Source organism: Natrix helvetica (genome assembly GCF_964273705.1).
Source record: "Natrix helvetica genome assembly, chromosome: 5".
NCBI classification, from domain to species: domain Eukaryota; kingdom Metazoa; phylum Chordata; class Lepidosauria; order Squamata; family Natricidae; genus Natrix; species Natrix helvetica.
Genome location: NC_138551.1, coordinates 56736095 through 56756677, shown reverse-complemented (window position 1 = coordinate 56756677; position 20583 = coordinate 56736095). Strand labels below are relative to the sequence as shown.

The following is a 20583-nucleotide window of genomic DNA, read 5'->3' as shown; positions in this document are numbered from 1 at the left end:
AAATGGGGGATGTCACACAAGAAACAAGGGAAGAAGGGGCTGAGGCTCAGCCGGTGGATAGGAGAGAGGATGCAACAGCTAGAAGACTCAGATCACAAAAGTGATTTGGAATACTATTGCAATTGTTGCTACAATGTATTTTTATGGAAGTGATACAAAACAAATGATTGAAACATACTGATGATTTTGTGTCAAATTTTAAACTGCTAATACTTAGGTAAATGCTGATATTTTTCTATCATTGTTTGTAAGTTGCAAGACCGGGGGGGGGGGCTTCTCCTCCCCGCACGATGTAGCTGTCAAAATGTTTTATACCCTATAACCCTTTTTCCCTGAAATCTTTTTAAAAACCAATAAAAATTTGAATAACAAGAGTGCTTTAAACTACAAAGTATTCCAAGAAATTTTTGCATAAATTGCAAATGTTAATGTCTTTTTAGCACTTGTATAATAAAAATACATTCACATGGTAGGAATTAGTTACATATAAGCATCACAATATGGTTCAATATGCTTCAGCAGCACATATACTAAAATTGGAATGGTACACTATGATGCTCATGGATAAATTATATCTCGTGAGATTCCCAAGATCCATGCAGTAAGTATATGCTTAACAATATTGCATATTAAAACTTATCAAATCTAATTTTACATCTTGGAAATTTCCCAGTGGTATTTTTCAGGCAGGGTTAGTCTCCTCTCAGAAGGAACAAAACAATAATTTCAGGAGCTAATTGTTATGGCAACGTGGTAACTTCCTGTTATAATTCCTGAAATCCCTAAATGTTTTCTGTGCCACAATTTAGAGATGGCTAGTAAAAATGATGTTGCTACCTGATATTTGGACCAAGGTTTCACTAACAATCTAGCTCTTTTAGGTAAACCTGTTTTATCCTTTGACTTATGCATTAAAATAATTGTGGTAATTTCAACAGAATTTATCATGCTTTTCATAATTCCCAAAGAAAAACTAGTTTCAGTGGGAATGCTGCCCTGTTTAAATGTGTTTGTATGAAAGCAGTAAAATTTTCTAGTGTGATGACAGTGTTATCTTATAAATTTACAAATGAAATTTATATCTAAAATGAAAGCTGATAATATTGCAGGGAAAATGCTACAGCTATTATAGTATTGGATTACTGCATCAAACCAACGATCCATTCAATAGAATATTAATTGGAAATTATGTAGTAACATTAATATTAATACATATTTCTCAAGTACCGAGTCAAGTATCTTAGGATAGCCTGTGTGACTAAGCATAACAGCTCTACCTGCAGTTATTCAAATATCACCTAAATTGCAGTTTACATATAACCATTATGATTTAAGTTTATCCTCCATTAATGTTAGATATTCACTCTAACTACCATGGTTTCCACCAAGGTCCTCTCCTCTGTTCCGGTGGGAACAGAGGTTCAATCCTATTGATTGAGAGGTCTGACAGCTCCCTAGAAAAGGACTGCTGTCAGACCAAGAAGTTGTTGTATTGTGCATACTGTTCTACTGTTAATAAAGAGCTGTTGTTGCTATAAGCCTGTGTCTGCCTTCTCAATACCCAATCTAACACTGGCGACGAGGATGGGATTGGAAGGCAAATAGGCGAAAAAGAAGAACAACGAATCCAGCAAGTAGATCCAGCCTGGAGCTCTCAGCACGGCATCGAGCTACCATTTTGAGCGGCAAACTTGAATCACCCTCTGTACAAAAATGGCCAACTCCGTATGACCCAGTGGCCGAACACTGGGAATAGTACATGTTACAATTCAAATGCTTCCTCGAGGCAAACGACCTCATGGGCGTCCCTGAAAGCTGAAAGAAAAACCCTTTTCTGGGGCACTGCGGCTGAGAGGTTTTTGAAACAGTGAAGAACCTGTCAGAGCCAAGCCCACTCCAAGCAGTTCCCTGGGGCAGCATTACAACAGACTTTGAAAACCCACTATGCGCCCAAACCATTGAGGCACGCTCACCGCCACGAATTCAATATTAGCAGAGCCAAGTCTACCATATTTGCCGCGGTCAAACAACTACTGACAGCTGACTCCCTTCTAGTCCAGTACAGCCAGGCCCTGCCGTTGGTGTTAACCTATGATGTATCTCCATTCGACATGGGGGCTGTCCTCAGCCACCATATGCCCAATGGCACAGAAGCCCCTATTGCTTTTTACTCGAGAACCTTGTCTTCTGCAGAAAGAAACTACAGCCAGATGGACCACGAGGCTCTGGCTGCAGTGGCGGGAGTCAAGAGGTTCCACGAGTACCTTTATGGCTGAGATTTCGAACTTGTGACCAATCACAAGCCGTTGCTGGGAATACTGGCTGGGGATCGACCTACCCCGGTGTCGTTATCACCTCGCATGACCATGTGGACTGTTTTCCTGGCTGCCTACTCCTACAAACTAATCCACCACCCCGGTTCAACATTGGGACATGCAGATGCATTGAGCTGCTGTCCCCTACCAGAACTTCTTGCCGACCCCACTCCCAAGACTCATTGCCCCACTCCTGCTCATTGACTGCCTGGATACTGAACCTATCTCATTCAATGAGGTTGCCAGTCATTCTGCAAAAGACTCCACCATCAAACAAATTTTGAACTGGGTGTGGAGGGGGTGGCCCAAGGCCTGTTGGGGCTGATTTTAAATTGTATTTTACAAAACATGATGAGTTGTCAGTAATTAATGGCTGTCTACTGTGGGGGACCGAGTGGTTATTCCTAACAAACTGCACAGGGCAGTATTGGAGGCTTTACATGTGGGGCATCCTGGCATTGTCAGGATGAAGTCTTTGGCTAGGAGTTACATGTGGTGGCCTAACATGGACAGGGAGATAGAAGAATGGGTGGCTACATGCACACCTTGCCAGGAGTCCAGACCAGCTCCCACAGAGGCTCCCGCTAATGAGTGGGAGCATCCTCAAGCACCCTGGTCTAGGGTGCACATTGACTTTTCTCGCCCAGTTCATGGTCAAATATTCCTTGTAGTTGTGGACACTTACTCGAAGTGGTTAGAGGTAATCCTGATGACCTCCACCACGGCAGAAGCGGTCATCAAGGTGTTACGGAGACTTTTCTCCACACAAGGCCTGCCTGACGTCTTGGTCTCTGACAACGGGCCCTAATTCACGGCCATACAATTCGAGACCTACTTAGCAAGTCAGGGAATCAGGCATGCCCTGGTTGCTCCATTCCATCCGGCTTCCAATGGTCAGGCAGAGAGAATGGTGCAATCTGCAAAAGAGGCCCTCGCTAAGATGGGCCCGTAGAATTGGGAAACACGGGTTGATCACTATTTGTTAATCCAACACATCACGCCAAGTGCCACTACCGGGAGAAGCCACTCCGAGCTTCTCATGGGTTGCCGGCTAAGGTCCCACTTAGACCGGCTACACCCAAACTATTCTGCCACATTGCCCCCTGACTCCACAAGCAAAATTCAAAACTTTAGCTTAGGGGACTTGGTATACACCCACAACTACGCCGGGGGAACTCTGTGGATCCCTGCCAAGGTGATAGGCATCACCGGGCCTCTCTCTTATCTTTTAGAGCTCGAGGATGGTAGAAACTGGAGGAGGCATATCAACCAACTCTGTGGCCGCCTCTCCAACTCCACACTTAGAACACCAGACGCAACTCCTGAACAAATCAGCCAAAGCCCTACCCAAAAGGAGCAAACACTCACTCCTTCTACAGCCAACTCAAGCCCAAGGGTACCAGGGGACTTATCTGAATTTGTTGCAGGCCCTCAGCAAGCTCCAAACGAGCAAATCCCGGAAGCTCCAGCCGCGGCCTGGGAAAAGTTCCAGGAGGTTCCACAGAGCGGAGCTGGAGAGCAGAAAGGTCCGTCCAACCTGCCCTAAGAACCAGTTCCAAATGAACTGCACAGGTCTGGTAGGACTAAACAAAAACCCGCCTACCTGTGTGATTACGTGACCAATTGAAACATCCCAACTAAGAGGGGAGTGGTGTTAGATATTCACTCTAACTTCCATGGTTTCCCCCAAGGACCTCTGTGCTGGCGGGAACTGAGGTTCAATCCTATTGGTTGAGAGGTCTGACAGCTCCCTATAAAAGGGCTGCTGTTACACCAAGCAGTTGCTGGATTGTACATACTGTTCTACTGTTAATAAAGAGCTGTTGTTGCTATAAGCCTGTGTCTGCCTTGTCAATACCCAATCTAACAATTAATGTAACTAATTCCTTAAGAATATGTTCTCTGCAATGTTGCAACCCATATATTTTCCTTTAAATGTAAATTTTCACTTTTCATCAAGTCAAGGTATAAATTATTCATTTCTAGGTATTGACCTTAACTTCATAATCTATAAAAGCACAATAAAATGAATGCGTACCTTTAGAAACAATTTTTAAAGAAAAAAATACTTTAATATAAAATCCACTACCAGTATGTAATATTCATACTGTAAAAATATTCTTAATGTCTTTTAAATTACAGTTCTTGTGGAACATATATAATACAACTGACACTATAATGAAAATAAATACTGAAAATAGATATTGAGCTTTGTGGTTTATACATGCATTTCCTTTAATGTTCCCTTTATTCTGGAATTGAATGAAATTCTCTGTAAGGAGTGACCCTGTGTAATGGCAAGGACTCAAAGCAAGGAAAATCAAATTGGCATTCAGCTCAAATAGTTCCATCAAGGTAGGCTGTTACTATATTGTTATAATTCTTATAATTTACTTACTATAATTTTCTGAAGAATACTCATCAAATGCTGCTGGTTTAACATCAATTTCAGCTTTATCTAAAAGTCTATGAATTGCCCAAATGTCATTGCGATGTGTGTTTCATAATTCCTCTTTTCTGTAAGCTGAACACTGTAAAATTGAATAATTTATTTTTTTTCAGTTGGTTTGACAATTCTACTGTTATAGCTTCTAATCTGCAATGTCTATTCTATAGTTATTCTATTAGGTAACTATCCCATAATTTTACTAAACATTCCAATGTACCAATAACTATTGGAAACATTTTTGCCAGTTTATTCCATTATCTTAATTTTAATTGTTCAAGTCAACATTTTACGAACTTTTTTTGACCTACTGTACTGTAATTTGATATTTACACTTCTATAAATAAATTTATTTTACTTTATTTATACATTACATTTATATACCACCCATTTCACTATCCAAAGCTACCCTGGGCGACTTAAATAACACTTTGTTTGTTTTGTTTTAATTACATATGATATTACAGCTCTGAATCATTTCAGTTGCTGATCAAGTGAGACTTGTTCTAGTGCCACTTCCAAATTCTCTGACATAGTTACTTCTAATTTTCATCTTCAGATGTTTTTAATTGAATCACTGAGCTACTCTGAAATCCGCCTTCAGAAATGTAATTAAGAGGCAGCACTTTCCTGTTTCTGTTATTCCCAGCTTTCCTTAGCAATTAAACATTCTGGGGCTTCCCCATTAAATCTCTTTTGTATGTAAGTGTGCTGGTATCTTAATAATATTTATTTTATTTAAAAATACATAAGCAAAGGATAAGCCGCTTACAGATTGCTGTGGGCAAGATTTTCCTCAGAGAGCTACTTAGGCACTTCTCCAAGGCCTCAGTCCTACCATATCTAGTTTAAAAATTCTTTGTTCTTTCTTGGATTCTTCTGATTGCAAAATGTTATTTTTAAGACCCAATTGTTGATTATGCTACTATTACTGTCATGCTGCTAAGCTGTCCATTCAAGAAACATCTCATTAATTAAGACATATTAGCATTATATTTCAAAGACAATTAACTGGCCAGTCAAACTCAAAAAAACATTTTTCTTTCTTCGTAAAAAGCAGATTCTAAAAGGACTGTTTTAGTCAAATAATAATGTACATATAAAAGTATACAAATGCTCCATGAAACAGTAATGATGTAATTCAAAATCTATGTTGCCTCACTGGCTGCTTAGATTTCACTTAAATAATTAAACAGTAGCAAGAAATTTACAAAAGGTTATATTAAATTAAATATAAAAGGTAATATATTAAATCTGACCTCTTGTCTAAGAAATGACAATAAGGAATAAGGAATTAAAGACTTGGCAGGGCTTCCGCTGAGCCTAAATGAGGGCAGTAACAATAGATAAGTTGAAGCAAAGACACATAATATTACAGCTGGTCTTTGACTTACAACCTTCCATTTGCGAGCATTCACAGTTACAATATGGCACTGAAAAGGTGAATTACGACTAGTTCTCATACTTATGAATGTACATAGCATTCCCATGGTCATGTGAGCAAAATTTGGGCACTTGGCAATAAATATGCATTTATAACAGTTGTAGCATCCCGGGATGACGTAATCGCTATTTGCAACCTTACTAACAGGCTTCTGACAAGCAAAGTCAATGGAAAAAGCTGGATTCACTGAACAACTGCAATGATCTACAGTATGTCACGGGTGTCAAACTCCATCGTGTCACATCGCATCATGCACTGGCCACACCCACCCCAGCTCCGCAAAGGCAAGAAATGTAATAGGTTGTAATGCATCACATGACATATTACAACCTATTACATTTCTTGCCTTTGTGGAGCTGGGATGGGTGTGGCCAGTGCATGACACATCCAGCCCACAGGCCACTAGTTTGAATGAATGGATGATATAATGGATGAATGGACATAAAACAGCCAAGTTTTCATCATGTTCACTTTAATATTTATACTGTGTACAAATTATTCATTGATAGAGGCCTTAGGGTACCTAATATTAAATTAAAATTTAAAAATGCCCTTGGGGAAACTGCAAATGTACTCCAGAACTTCATCGTTCACTCTTAGCGTATGTACGTAGGCATTAAGTACTATTTAAAATGTTACATTATCAATAATCATATTTATTTATTTATTAAATTTATAGGATGCCCAACTTCATCACTGTTTGAAACGGATCTGAAAAGGTTTAAAATAATAAAATAGAGAATAATAGAAAATAATAGAAAAATGCAAACACAGAAACACAAACAACCCACAAGGTCTGCCACTTAAGCAAGCAGACAGCCGAGTACTTCACTCTGTTGTTCTTCAAAGCAGAACTACAAGGAAATGGACAAAGTAGTTGTTGTGTCAGAGCTGGGGTATACCATCTTCCTATGAGCTCTGATAATGGCTGGAATAATATCAGAGCTAAGGAAAAGAAGCAGAGAGCTTTGCTTAAATATTCAGGTTATCTCTAAGAAATAGGTAAAGAATAAATATTGATGCAGAAACGGCATTAAATTTTAATTTCTGTTGATTGTGTGTGCTTAAATTGAATCTTCTTTATATCTCTGTACACGTGAATGATTGTATATATTGTCTTGTATGCTTATATCCGCCCCGAGTCCCTTTTGGGAGAGGTGGCGGTCTAGAAATACGAAATAAAGTAAAGTAAAGTAAAGTATATAAGTTCTTTATTTCTTTTAAATCTCTTGAGAAATTGTCTTGGTCCTGTAAAACTCAGAGCCTAAGAGAATTGTATTGAATTGTTGTAATGTTTTGATTTTTTTCCCTTTTAACCAGTTTACTGGCTGCTGTATATTCATACATTTGGCAGCTTTATGTTCTATCTCTTTAATATTGCATACAGACAATTCTAATATTTTTAACGTTTGAAGGGGAATTTTATATATTTCTTCATCTCTTACGAGATTAGTCTGTCTAAGAGTGTGAAAGAAAGACTTCTATCTTGAGTCATATGCTTAATTCTACATAAATGGGCCAGCAAAGGGTACTCAAGCAATGATTTCATATTTATGTTTTTACTCACCAAAAAGGCAGAAGACGAGTGATATCTATATTGTTACCACATCACAGGCTGGTGAGGAGGGGAGGAAAAATGCCAGGTGATCTCCAACTCACATCTCCTTTAAAAGGTAAATAGTAGCTGCAGAAACTATCAGGAGATATTTTGAAAAACTGAAAGAGTTTCTGTAACAGAAAGTTCCTCTACTCTATGTGATCAGCTCTCCTTAATACATCCCTGTAAATAAGCCTTTATAGACATAAAATAAAGATACAAGAAGCAGGTCATATCTCTTGGAGAGAGACACAAGCTTTTTTGCTTTATTCTAATCCAGGGTGGCAATTCATGCTTTTCAGACAACACAAAACTTCCATCTCCATTATGAATTTCTTGAAGCCTCTGAAAATGCTGGTAGTGAAACTCCGCTGCATTAAGTATCTGTATCAGCTTAAGAAAAAGAGACACAAATTCTTCTCTATGGACCAGAGGTGGGATTCAGAATGTTCTGACCAGTTCTGGAGAACCAGTAGCGGAAATTTTAAGTAGTTCGGAGAACTGGCAAATGCCACCTCTGGCTGGTCCCACCCATCTTTCTCTGCTTCCCAAATACCAGCTGATCAGGAAGGAATGGGGATTTTGCAGTAACCTTCCCCTGGAGTGGAGAGGGAATGGAGATTTTACAGTATCCTTCTCCTGCCACGCCCACCAAGCCATATCATGCCCACCAAACCTCACCCACAGAAGCGGTAGTAAAAAATTTAAAACCCACCACTGGTATGAACATGAGTGCTTTTGTTTCTATAGTTTAAGTTTTAAAACTGTTTACCCAAAAAGAATGAATTGGCCTGGAGAAAAAAAATTAGATCAATCCATTTTATATATAGTAGCACCATCCACATCAGGTTATTGATGTCTAATTCAATAAAATCAGAACGCATAATACAATGCCATAGTCTTTGTACAATTATTCTCAATTATTTTTTCTTAATAAATAAAAGTTATAAAATAGCATTACAGCAGTATTTTAGATTGATTGGGGTTATATAATGTACCATACCAGCCTTAACTTTGAATTCTGGAATCTTAGTCAAACTTTCAGGTTTCATTTTAAAAGTTAACTTTATTTAATTTTACAAAAGTTCACCTTAACATGATTTTAAATCTTTTTCTCTAGATAAGACTGTTGTGCTAAGTACAACAAATTACAGTAAACAGCACCAGATGTTTATTTCTGTTGGAGCTGTTGCTGTTGTACCTATCTAAAGGCATGGCTTTAGATTTGATCAAATGTTTGCTTTCTCATTTAGCCTTGTACTGTTGTTTTAATAATGGAATGCCAAATAACCCAGAACTATTTCAGATCATTTTTTTAATTTGAATCACTTGCTTTTATTTTGCCCTACAGACACTGAGTTCTGGTAAGAGCCAGCAAATAGAATAAGCTCAGTTCTGGGAATGTACTCTTCTAATGACCTCTAAACCTGGGACAAGGTGATTTTAATGAATAATATTATGTAAACAGATTACAGATTAAGTTGCCTTTTTATGGAAATGCTATTGGCCAAGAGAATATAATTCTCATTACCAGCAAATGTGATCTTTGCTAGTTGGAACGTGGGCAGCAAAATAATTACATCTGAGATTAAAATAATATCTGAGCTATATATTATTTATAGGTTAAAGGTCAGAATGGCTCTGTTTGGCAGACTATTTTTCTAATATAAACCTCAATGTTTTTTTTTTCTTTAGCTTCAAAAATGTTAACGGCACATTTTCTTAATGATACCCTGGAAATAATTGCTGGCATCTTGAATTCATTCTGGAATATGATTTTTTTATAGTATGGTGAAATTTGGCCCTTTTTGATTTTGAATTGAAGGTCTAGTTGAATTGATGATTGAAACTGACAATAGGCAGGCAATAGTCCCCAATTCTGCTGTGCAAAAAATCTTTCAAATAACTGATGAATTACAATAAGTGGTGCATTTTATAAACATAGTACATAACCAGTCAATTAAAATGTATTCTGTCTCACATTTTAATAGTAAATACAATCAATAGCAGGACACTAAACTATTGATATGCTCTCCCTGGTATATACGTACATATGATGATACAAATATAGCAAGGAACAATCTCATCATTGATTTAATGTGTCAAAAAAAGTACGACTAATAAGCTCTTAATTATATGTTGTGAAATACTTTTATTTTAACTAGAAAGCACTGTAGGATTTCTGTAAGCTATGCAGTTTGAACCAACTGCAACTTCCAAATAGTATTTCAAGGAAGTTCCATGTAAACCATGTGGCAAAGGCAGGTGATAAGGAGAAGATGAGTCATAATAGCAGGTTCCTCTTGGCTCATGTAGAGATCCAACTGACATGCCAGTTAAAGAGCAAAAGCTTTTCAGTCTTCTTTTTAGCAGATCATCTATTAAATAACAACCTATCTTATCTTAATCTTGATGAAATAAACCAAGTTTATATTCCTTTTTTTTCTTTAATAGTCTGTAATGGAATGTAAGGATGATGCTGGGGAACAGGGAAAGAGATGCTGCCTATATAACAATCAGACAAAAGAGGTAGGAGCTCTTAGTGACTCAACAATCATACAAAGCAGAGGAAGGAGATTTCCTAATGGATCAAATGGAGCAGTTAAAAGTGTCGGTGGGAATTTTGTACTTTGCAAAATTTATGTCAGCTCTCCCAGGAAACCTAGACAGGAAACACAACTAGAAGAACAACTTCAACTTTATTGTAAGGCTGAACCAACAGAATCTTTCAAGTCTGAAAATACAAAGGTCCCACCATCACTTTTAACTGTTTGACCTATTAAAGAAGATCCTTCCTAAAGTTTTTCTTTTATAATGGTTAAGTTTTATTGCAACATGACAAGGGAAATGATGAAATGATTCTTGGTACCTTCTATTTTCTATTTCTCAACATATTATTGGTTAGTTTTATGTGGAACTTATCTTCATACTGGAAGGTAAAGGTACTTTCATATCAGTATCACCAGGTTTTTCTTAATGATGCCAAATTATATACATTGGTCAGGATGTATGATTTACAAATATTGCTAATGTGGGCAAAATGATCATTTTTAAAGCAAAGACATATTTTGATAGAACTGATTCTATATTTGATTTCAGGTATAATTTAAAAAGTTCACTTCTGAAAAGGTATTACTCCAACAAAAACTCCAAAACAGAATGAATATACCATAATGGAGAATTATTAACTTAATTTATAATTAGGTATTATATTATTATTCATTCCTTCCATAGAAATTAAAATTCATTCCTACCATAGAAATAAATATATTGCACTGTCTATAATTAGAACATTTCATTTCTTAATTTTTACCTTGCTAGATTGTAAATGTATATGAAGTGAGATAAATATTAGGACTGTCACACTTCAAAAATGATTTTGAAGAAATGCTGTGTGTCTTATACAATCATAAATACAGTACTCCTCTATTGTTAATTAAACCACTTTCACATTTTTAGGCTTCTGTGTGAGGCTGAAGAAAGACCCCGCTGCTTTGAGGAAAGCCATTAAAGTCAGTGTGATTCTTTAAGGAGCACACACCTTTTTTCAGTGAAACCTGAAAAAAAGAGCAGGTGCTTTAAGGAATAGCAAATGTTTATGTAAGCTCCAATGGTCTTTCTCCAAATCATTTTCAGAGTATGCATATTTTTCACAAACTTCATTTCTGTTGTTATATCAATGCCTTGACAATACATTTGAGTCTACTTTTGCTTGAAAAGTCAGCTTTGATTATCAGGTGACAAATTCTAAATTTTGAGGTGAGATATACCCTTCCATACATATCCTGTAACATAAATGTAAATAACTATCAAACTCCTTTTAGTCCTTTTTCCTCCTCTTTCTGACTGGTCTCCTGGTCTAGAAAAATGAGCTTTGATCGCGGGAGACCATTTCAGTCTAGAATCTCAGGAGTTTGGATATTGATAACAAGCTAAGATTCGTTATCCTTATTTTGGACACTTGATACCAGTTTTCATCACATAGCTAGTATCTAATTACAATTGCCATTTGCCATGTTGTTCTCAGTATGCATAGTAGGAACAAACCAGAGTCGGCAAATAAAACTAAGTAAATATAATCTATTTTCACATAGCAAGACTGAATTTCCATGGGAAAAAAAACATAGATGTTCTGTCTGAAACCGTCTTTATATCCTCTTTAGATACACCAAAATAATAATATTTTTCTCAGGGTATCTTTACGTATTTGGCATTATTTCCCCCTCAAATTTCCTCTTTTGTTGCTCATCTCTCTCTCCTCTTAGCAAGGGTCTTTAGAGATTGCTACTGAGAACTGGCATATAATTTTACTAGAATAAATTTCAGGGCTGAATATTAATCAGATGGTTACTGCTGAATCCCTGGAGCAAAAGCAGCAATTCTCTTTCAGTATATAAAATATTATGAAGAAAAATGAGTTGTAATAATGACACTTCTAATTTCATATCCCTTCCAAAAGGATAGAATGACTACCCCATTAAACATAGGAAAAATCATTTTGGTTGGAATTTATATTAAGTTTATATTTAAATGACAAACTGAATGCATATTCTACATTCTGGGAATATTTGGAAACTAAACATTCTTAAAAACAAGATTTTTCTAACTGTGTCCCTTGGGTCTACAAACCAAAAGAGATACAAGAGTTACTTCTAAGCAGTTTCCTTAATTGTTCTTCACCTATAGACAAAAATATTGCCAACTAAAACAACTATTTGCATCATTAAAGATATACTCTAAAAAGTATATCTTGATGTTGTTTCCAAACCAAACTTCTAAACTTCACTGTGCATTGGTCCTCTAGAACTGAGCCCCGCTTTCCTGGGAATCCAGACTACATTCCACTACATCTAGGGTTCTACAATGGGTTTTCTACAGACAGAGGACAGGAGAGAGGCAACTGACTTGAATACAGTCAGTTTTCTAAGGAGTCCTGTGGCCCGAAAACAGTTTGAAAACTTAGTGAAAATATCTGTTTTTTAGCAATTGCAATAGTACTCTCTGAGCAGTTTAGAAATGTCATCATATTGCCCTCAAAAATCTGAATCATTTTACCAACCCTTGGAAGATGAAAGGTTGAGTTAACCTTGAGCCAATCAGGATTAAACTCCTGGTTGTGGGTAGAATTAGCCTGCAATTTTGCAGTCTAACCACAGCATCTTATAACTAAATATAATGCAAAAAGTCAAGCCTGTAAATGCATTTAGTACTTCATTGTACTGAAAAGAGTACAGTGCTTTTTTTCTCCTTTTTTCTTTTTCAACCCCCTTTTATAAACTTTATTTTTCTTTATTTTCATTGCATTTTATACTATAATAAATTTTAATAAAATGTGAAAAACAACTAAAAATAGACAAATTTACATTCCAAAAAAACATTTCTTGTCATCCTCCAAAAGCCTTCCATTTTAAGAAAGCTCCAGAAAGTGACTTAAATTGGAACCAAAGCATCAAACTGATGATAAAAAATATTTTGGGTTTCAACCTCCTTGTCTTTCTTTTAAAAAAATATTTGAGTTTTAAGTAAAACAATAAAAGGTAACAGACATTAAGAAAAAGAAAAACAGACTGGCAAAAAAGAAATGTATAAAGAAAAAGAAAAACTTTCTTCAATACCTTCAACCAATATCTCATTTCTTAACAATAGGCAAATGAAGTTACATCTTCAATTCAATTACCAGAAAAAGATCCATACAGAATTCAAAGATTTTAGCATTAATTAACATATATAAAATTCAACATTCCACATATCACTATTTATTTATAACAAAATCTCATTTAAACATCCTAATATAAACAAAACATTTGAAAAATTCTAGTTTAACATAATAAAACAGGATCAATTCCTTTTTACAAGTGACAATAAACAATATTCCAAATAACATTTTATCTTCAAATATGCATTCCATATCTCCATTCTAATAGGCGCATCCACATTTCACATGTATACTTTAACTAAAGAAAAGCATTTAAATGTAAAACCAATGTAACTACTAAAAAATTAGAATCACATAAAATAACTATTTAGGAAGAAGCTTTTACATTGTGTCCTTTTAGGTAAATCCAAGAAGTTACCATACATTTAGAAAAAAAACATTTTATCTCTGATTGAATAAGCCAATATATAATCTCGTTTTTAAAAAATACAGAACAGTTTTTCTATGCAATCCAGTTAGATGTTAAACTTTAACTTGTTAAACATTATTATAAATTTCATTAGTGCCTTAAATTATCTCTTTTATAAATTCAGCAAAGGGAGATTATTGCCATCTATTGTATTTAGTGACAGATTTTTATTCAAAATGTTCTCCTCAAGAGATGCTGGTTATTGTGTTCTTGATATCTTCATTTGACAACAGGATATTATCTAGAAAACAAAACAGCTTCTCTTTCTTGATGTAGATATCTATGTGGTTCTTCAAGAATGCCTGTAAATGTCATTATAAGTTGCTTGCCTTATGACTTGAAATTCAAAAACATTTTTTTATTTTCCAAAAGCCTACATTTAAAAAAAATAGTTTCCAAATTTTAATATTCAAATAAACATTTTAACCTATAGAATAAAGTAGAATAGAATAGAATAGAATAGAATAGAATAGAATAGAATAGAATTCTTTATTGGCCAAGTGTGGACACACAAGGAATTTGTCTTTGGTGCCTATGCTGTCAGTGTAGATAAAGAAAAATAAAATAGAATACATTCATCAAGAATCATAAGATACAACACTTAGTGAAAGTCATAGGTTACTAATACGCAATCAAATTACACTAGGAAACAAATAAAACAATATAAAATTTAAAGATGCAAGCAACATGGTTATAGTCATAAGTGGGGAACTATTTTGAGAACTATCTATAGCTAAAATTGTTTTTTACTTTTTGCTATTTAAGTTCTTACTTAAAGTAATTAAATTATAAAAGTAGATCTTATTTTTATATTAAGGATTAAGAATTCACCCATCTGGTGTTTCCAATGTTGTCATTCAAAGATGTCTAACTTTCTTAAATTCATTAATAGGCAATTTCTGAAAATAGTTATCAAGGGAAATGTATAATTTAGTGTTCTCAAAAGGCTCCTATTTGTAGCTGGAGCAAAATGGTGAATTCCCCCTCTCCTGATTATCTCCCCTTCACAAAGGGTGCTGTCTTGCAGTCTCTTCATGCAGAAACAAAACACCTATAACAAGAAACAGTTTGGACAATTGCATGTTGCTCCCTATCGTTCAGAAAAGATTAAGGGAAGCAGATCTGCTTCAGTTCCCTTTTACAAAGCTGCAAATTGTCAGCACCACTTATCTGTGAAGCTGATTTCAGTTGGCCATACAGGACATTGCAGTATTGATGAGGGAGTTAATCCACTGTAATTGAGTTTTATTGCCCCAAGTAAGGCTGCAACTGAATCAGCAATAGCTGGGACTCTAGGACGACATCCTTAGGCAGCGAAGGGTATGGAAGAGTCTCAAAATCTAAACAATAGTTCCAACTTATTAAGATTCAAATTTATATTTCCTGAGATCTTTTTACCTCATATTATTAAAGACAGAAAAAGGCGTATCTAAGTACCTACAAACTCTGAGTTAAGGGTGAAGTATCAGAAATGCTAGGAAGCAATTATTTATATTTGCATTATGATATCCATATATTCAAATTAAAAGAGTAGTATGTTGAATTTGCAATATTAGATTGGAGAATATGGAAATATTCTCATAGAATCATAGAATGGATCCTAGAAATGTTGATGGGCCTAGAAAAATTTATGGTCTAGTTTCAACACGGATTTTTTTTTTAAGAATGCAAAAAATGTTACAATATTTTGCTAACAATATTTGAATTTAAAAAGATTCTTTTGTCAACCATCATTTGTTACCACTTATTAATATATTGTTACAAACAAAACAAACAAAAACCCTACATTTCTTCCACCATTTTTTGTTCAATCCAATGAAAAAAAGGTTTTCCTTTCCAAGTTTCTCTCAAAGGAAAAGTAATTTTCCTGAAATGTTCATGGGTGGCGTGTAACGTTTGTGTTGTTATTTGATTAGAAGGAAGCCAACGGGTGTATTTGAATGAACTAGCTTTCATAGTACAATAATGTATTCAGAAGTTGGCAGTCTCCATGACTTCCTATCCTTCAATTATTTCTTTACGGAATTAAATTTGAGGGAACTCTTCTGGTTATTTCCAAACTGAATGGTGAAAAGACTACCAAAGAACGATCAACACAACCGGTATGTTCCTAGAATATTATTGAAATTACCAAACCTTCTAGGGATCATTATAAAAGAAAAGGCCTTTTTTGCAAATGAAAAAATGTTTGATAAATTGTTATTTTTATAGTAAAACATCTGGATGGTTTTACGGTTCTATATTAGTACAAGTGATTGGGTTATAAATGTGTGTGTTTGTGTTTGTGTGTGTGTGTGTGAGCACGCACACATGTGCATATATATTCTTTGTGGCGTGCCATTTTATGACTTGCAGCAATATTGTTAGCAGCAAATGTTGTAAAGAATCTGGTCGACAAAATATATGCAGAAAGAAGGAAATAAAAGGTAAGAAAGCCAGAAATGAATTATTCATTATGAATTAGCTTCTGTGCTGCTGTCAGTAGAGTTATTACCCTATGAGGCACAAACGTTTCCTTTGAGAGAAAGAATGATCCTCTCATCTAATTCTTCCCACCGAATGGTGAGCAATAACTGAGATGTTCTAAGTATTCTCAGTGGTTTCTTCACTCCAGTCCCTGTCTTTATATCTTGAACACTGTCCTACTTGGATTAGTGCATAAATAAGCAGATCCGGTATAGTTCATCTGCTTGGCACATTAATATTGTTACTCACATTGTAACTAATAAGATTTTTATTGACAGGAAAATAAATTCCTCAGCATGAAATATGATTCATTCTGGCTTGCTTAAGTGCAAAATAAATCAGGATTAGGGGATAGTTCTGTTATAAAGAGCTGCTTCCCCCCACTTCTTCAGCAGTTGAAGTATAGAAAAAGAAGTACACTGAATAGGAACAAAAAAACTTCGAATAAAAATTATATATATTTGCTATAAAAAGGAGTAATGCTTCCCTGCTGGTAAATTCATAGCTACAGTACATCCACATAATTTTCATGGACTTTGCCACTGACTTCAAGTACTTTTCAACTTTTCAGAGTAGACTACAACTCTGAAAATTACTAGCTGATCTCCTAAGACTGATCCTGCTTAACTGCAAATATCAGGGACCACAGAATTTAATTAATTCTTAAAACTTTTTCAGAAATCGTTATAGGACAAGCTTTTTGAGAAATACTTACCTCTAGGATATAACACTTCCAGCATTTAATTTTGGAGGTTAAAACTGGAGCTACTGATGGGTTTTCAGGGATGAAAAGGTTTCTTTTTTTTTAAAGCTCAAAGTATCCACTAGTGAAAAGAGTTGAATTGTGCTCTATAAATTTCTCCATGGAGGACGGCTGAATGAAGGTTTCTTCTGTTAATACCAAAATATTACATTCAATAAAAGAGAATTTTACCTTACTTTCTCGGGAACAGAACAGCAATACTCTCAATTACTAAGAAGACTTATGGTGCCATGAAGCTACCTCCACAAAATTACAATTTGTTTCTATTCAGCATCACAAAAATATTGTTTTGTATCTTAAAGTATACAACCTTACATATCATTTTCTTTTTCTTCACTTTCTTTTCATCTCATACAAATTGTAAACAATAATGAACCTTTTACATATCTTTCTAGTTGGAAGTCAATTAACAGTCTGTGAAAAAAATTCTAAGCATAGTAGTCTATTAGAATTACTGCCAGTAATATAGTGACCCAGAATGGAACAGGGCTATTTTTGACCAACTGTATCTCACTGATCAACACATTAACCATTAGTTCAATATTATTTTTTTAATGAACTCATGTGTTTATATTTGTACTTTGTCCCAGAATATATGTTACATGCATTTTCTTTTTGAGTCAAGATCTAAATTGCAATATCTAACAAACTGTGGAAATTATATTCTGATCCCTTTACTAGATACCAAAATGTAAATCAGATCAGATCTCTGCCCCAAGATTCTTCAATTAACTCTAGCATTAGCAAATGGAAAATAGATCTACCACATATACAATTGTTTCTTTTCTCCAATTTAAATTGAAACATATATAAGATTCACTTTATCGAAGTTTGTCAAAGGATCCCCTGTTGATTTGCATCATTCCCCATCCATACTATCTCAAGCATATACTGGCAGCAGTGTCATTATTGGTCACTTATAATTCATACTATTGCATTCTTTCTTTCTGTTCCAGTGCTATGTAATTTAATATTAACAAATAAATAACATATAGAATTAATAGCAAAACAATTAATATAAAGCACACATACAAGGAAGGAAAGAAGGAAGGAAGGAAGGAAGGAAGGAAGGAAGGAAGGAAGGAAGGAAGGAAGGAAGGAAGGAAGGAAAATATTGGTGTATACTGTACACAACTAGATTCTTCTGAAAAATAAACATTTGGAAATGAACAGAATGGATTGAATTGCCCTTTATTGAAATAATAATAATCAGTTGGCCTAAGAATTATCCTTAAAGTTCTTTCCTATTACATAATAGAATTTATTCCCTTCATTGGATGTCTCTACCATAAACCCTCAATAAAATAATGGCACACAAAATAACTCTGTTTTGTTTCTTATGGCGCCCTTTCTATTTTTTGTCTTGTGAAATTGTGCTGGACTTGCCCTTTTAACTATTTTTTTGCCATTTATCATGGTGTTTGATTGTTCAATTGTATATGGAATACTCATCATTAGGTTATTTTTATAAATAGACAATCTGTTCAGATACTCATGTTCTTCTGGGTGACTGCTGAATTTCACTTTAATAGCAAAATTCTAAATTGAATCACTAGTTCAGGATAGTCTATTCTAAAATGGACATAAAATTGCAGCTTTTGAATGCCATAGGTCTAATTAGATCAGCTGATGGCCAAGTTCCATGATTGTGCTTTCAATTGCATAAATTACTTTGCATCTCTAAATGAACAGAACAATAGATCAGTCAAAAGAAAACAGATCTCAAATGTAACTGTTCTGCAATCCACATAATAGTTTCCTGACATTTTATTTTCAGCATAATTTCAAATCATCTGCAATCATGAACTGAGAAAAATAACAAGTATTTAGGTGGAGGGGAGAGATCCCTCACAGTCTTAGTTCAAAGGCACACTTCCAAATTTGGGTATTCTAAATTAATATTTCTTATTTTCCAACAATACTTGTATCATAATGTACCCATAGATAATATTTGTTAAACTTGAGCAAAGCAGTCCTGACTAAAGTGCCTATTTATCACAAAATTTATGAACTTAACCCTAGGAACATGGATTTCATCTATTAACAGGCATCCATAGAAACACAGGTTAAAATAAAATTTGAGCTGTGTTTTATTTATCTGCCTGCCCCTTCTTTTTATGTCTTGCACTGGACAGATGGTAAGCAATCAAATTACATTTTAAGTCAGTAATATTTTCTGACTTAATGTCCTTCTGGCCTGTGAGAAAGCCAGTACATCTACTGTCACATTCCTTCCAATTAGAAATCCTATTCTCCCAGGGCATAAGGCTAAAGGTAATGTTATAAAAGCAGGATAAGGAGTGCCTAGATGACTACTTCCTGCTAGCCAAGAAAATTTCCCTTACGTTATTAACAATTAAATATTAATATTACGTTGAGAAAATACTGTTACCATAGGATCACTACTAATGAACATCATCATCATCATCATCATATTTTTTATTATTATTGCTCAAATTAACTGTAACCAGGCAACACATTGTTTATATAGACATTGAAATTGTTGCTTTCTTTATATAGCAAATTTTTTAAAAAAAAATATTACCATTTTTCTGTTCTCTAGTCGCCATCCAGGGTTTTACAGCCAAGAGATTTATTCTCAATTCCAATGTTTCCCATGGCAAAAAAAAAGGAAACTACCAGTGCAACATGATCCCATAGAACTTCCAAATGTCAAGACATTTTCATGAAATTTATTTTATGCTATGCTACAATATGTACCTAGAAATTTGCAGAATGCCAGTTTGTAGTGTATCCAGAACACAATTCACCAAGCCAAATACAAAACCACCAGAGATATATTGCTTCTAAACATTTTAAATGTTTAAACTGGCATTTTGTGTGATCCAGGTATACTGTTTATTTATTAATTTTCACATTTTTAAATTAACTAAATACAAAAACAGAAAGGGCACACAAAATTATAATAAAATAGCATAAAAAAGAAACAAAGAATCTAATATAAACAAATTAATCCAAAGTATATACAGTATTATCTAGGTTCCATAGAATATTAGGTAAGTTTCAAAATGCTGTCTTCCTGGATAAGCACACTAAAAGGAAGCAATTATCTTGAAATATTGTCTGCACAAATCCTGGAATATAAATTCATTTTGTTCTACCATTGCCAAGTTGTCCTAGTCATAGTGAAACAACCTGAGGGGTTGATAAACACTATCATGTATCAGAGAAATTAATTATGATACTACAGAAACCCAATTATTTTTATGCAAATTAAAGTACACTTGTTGAGAGTGATATAAGGTATCCAGCTAAGATGCTCAATGTTTTTTTACCTTGCATGCTTCCTAGAAGAATATTTTATGAAGCAGGAAAACCTTTTCTAGCACTTGAGCCCGCAAATCATCTGCAGACAAAATGATGCTTTGAATTTGGAATTACTCCATTCATAGAAGAAAACAATTTG

The 20583-nt window shown here is 34.8% G+C and overlaps 1 long non-coding RNA gene across 2 annotated transcripts in view; it reads left to right on the top strand.

Moving 5' to 3' along the window:
* The window catches only part of LOC309393343, a 137492-nt gene that overhangs the window by 83880 nt on the left and 33029 nt on the right, over window positions 1-20583 (top strand). The gene's annotated exons all lie outside the window — the stretch shown is intronic.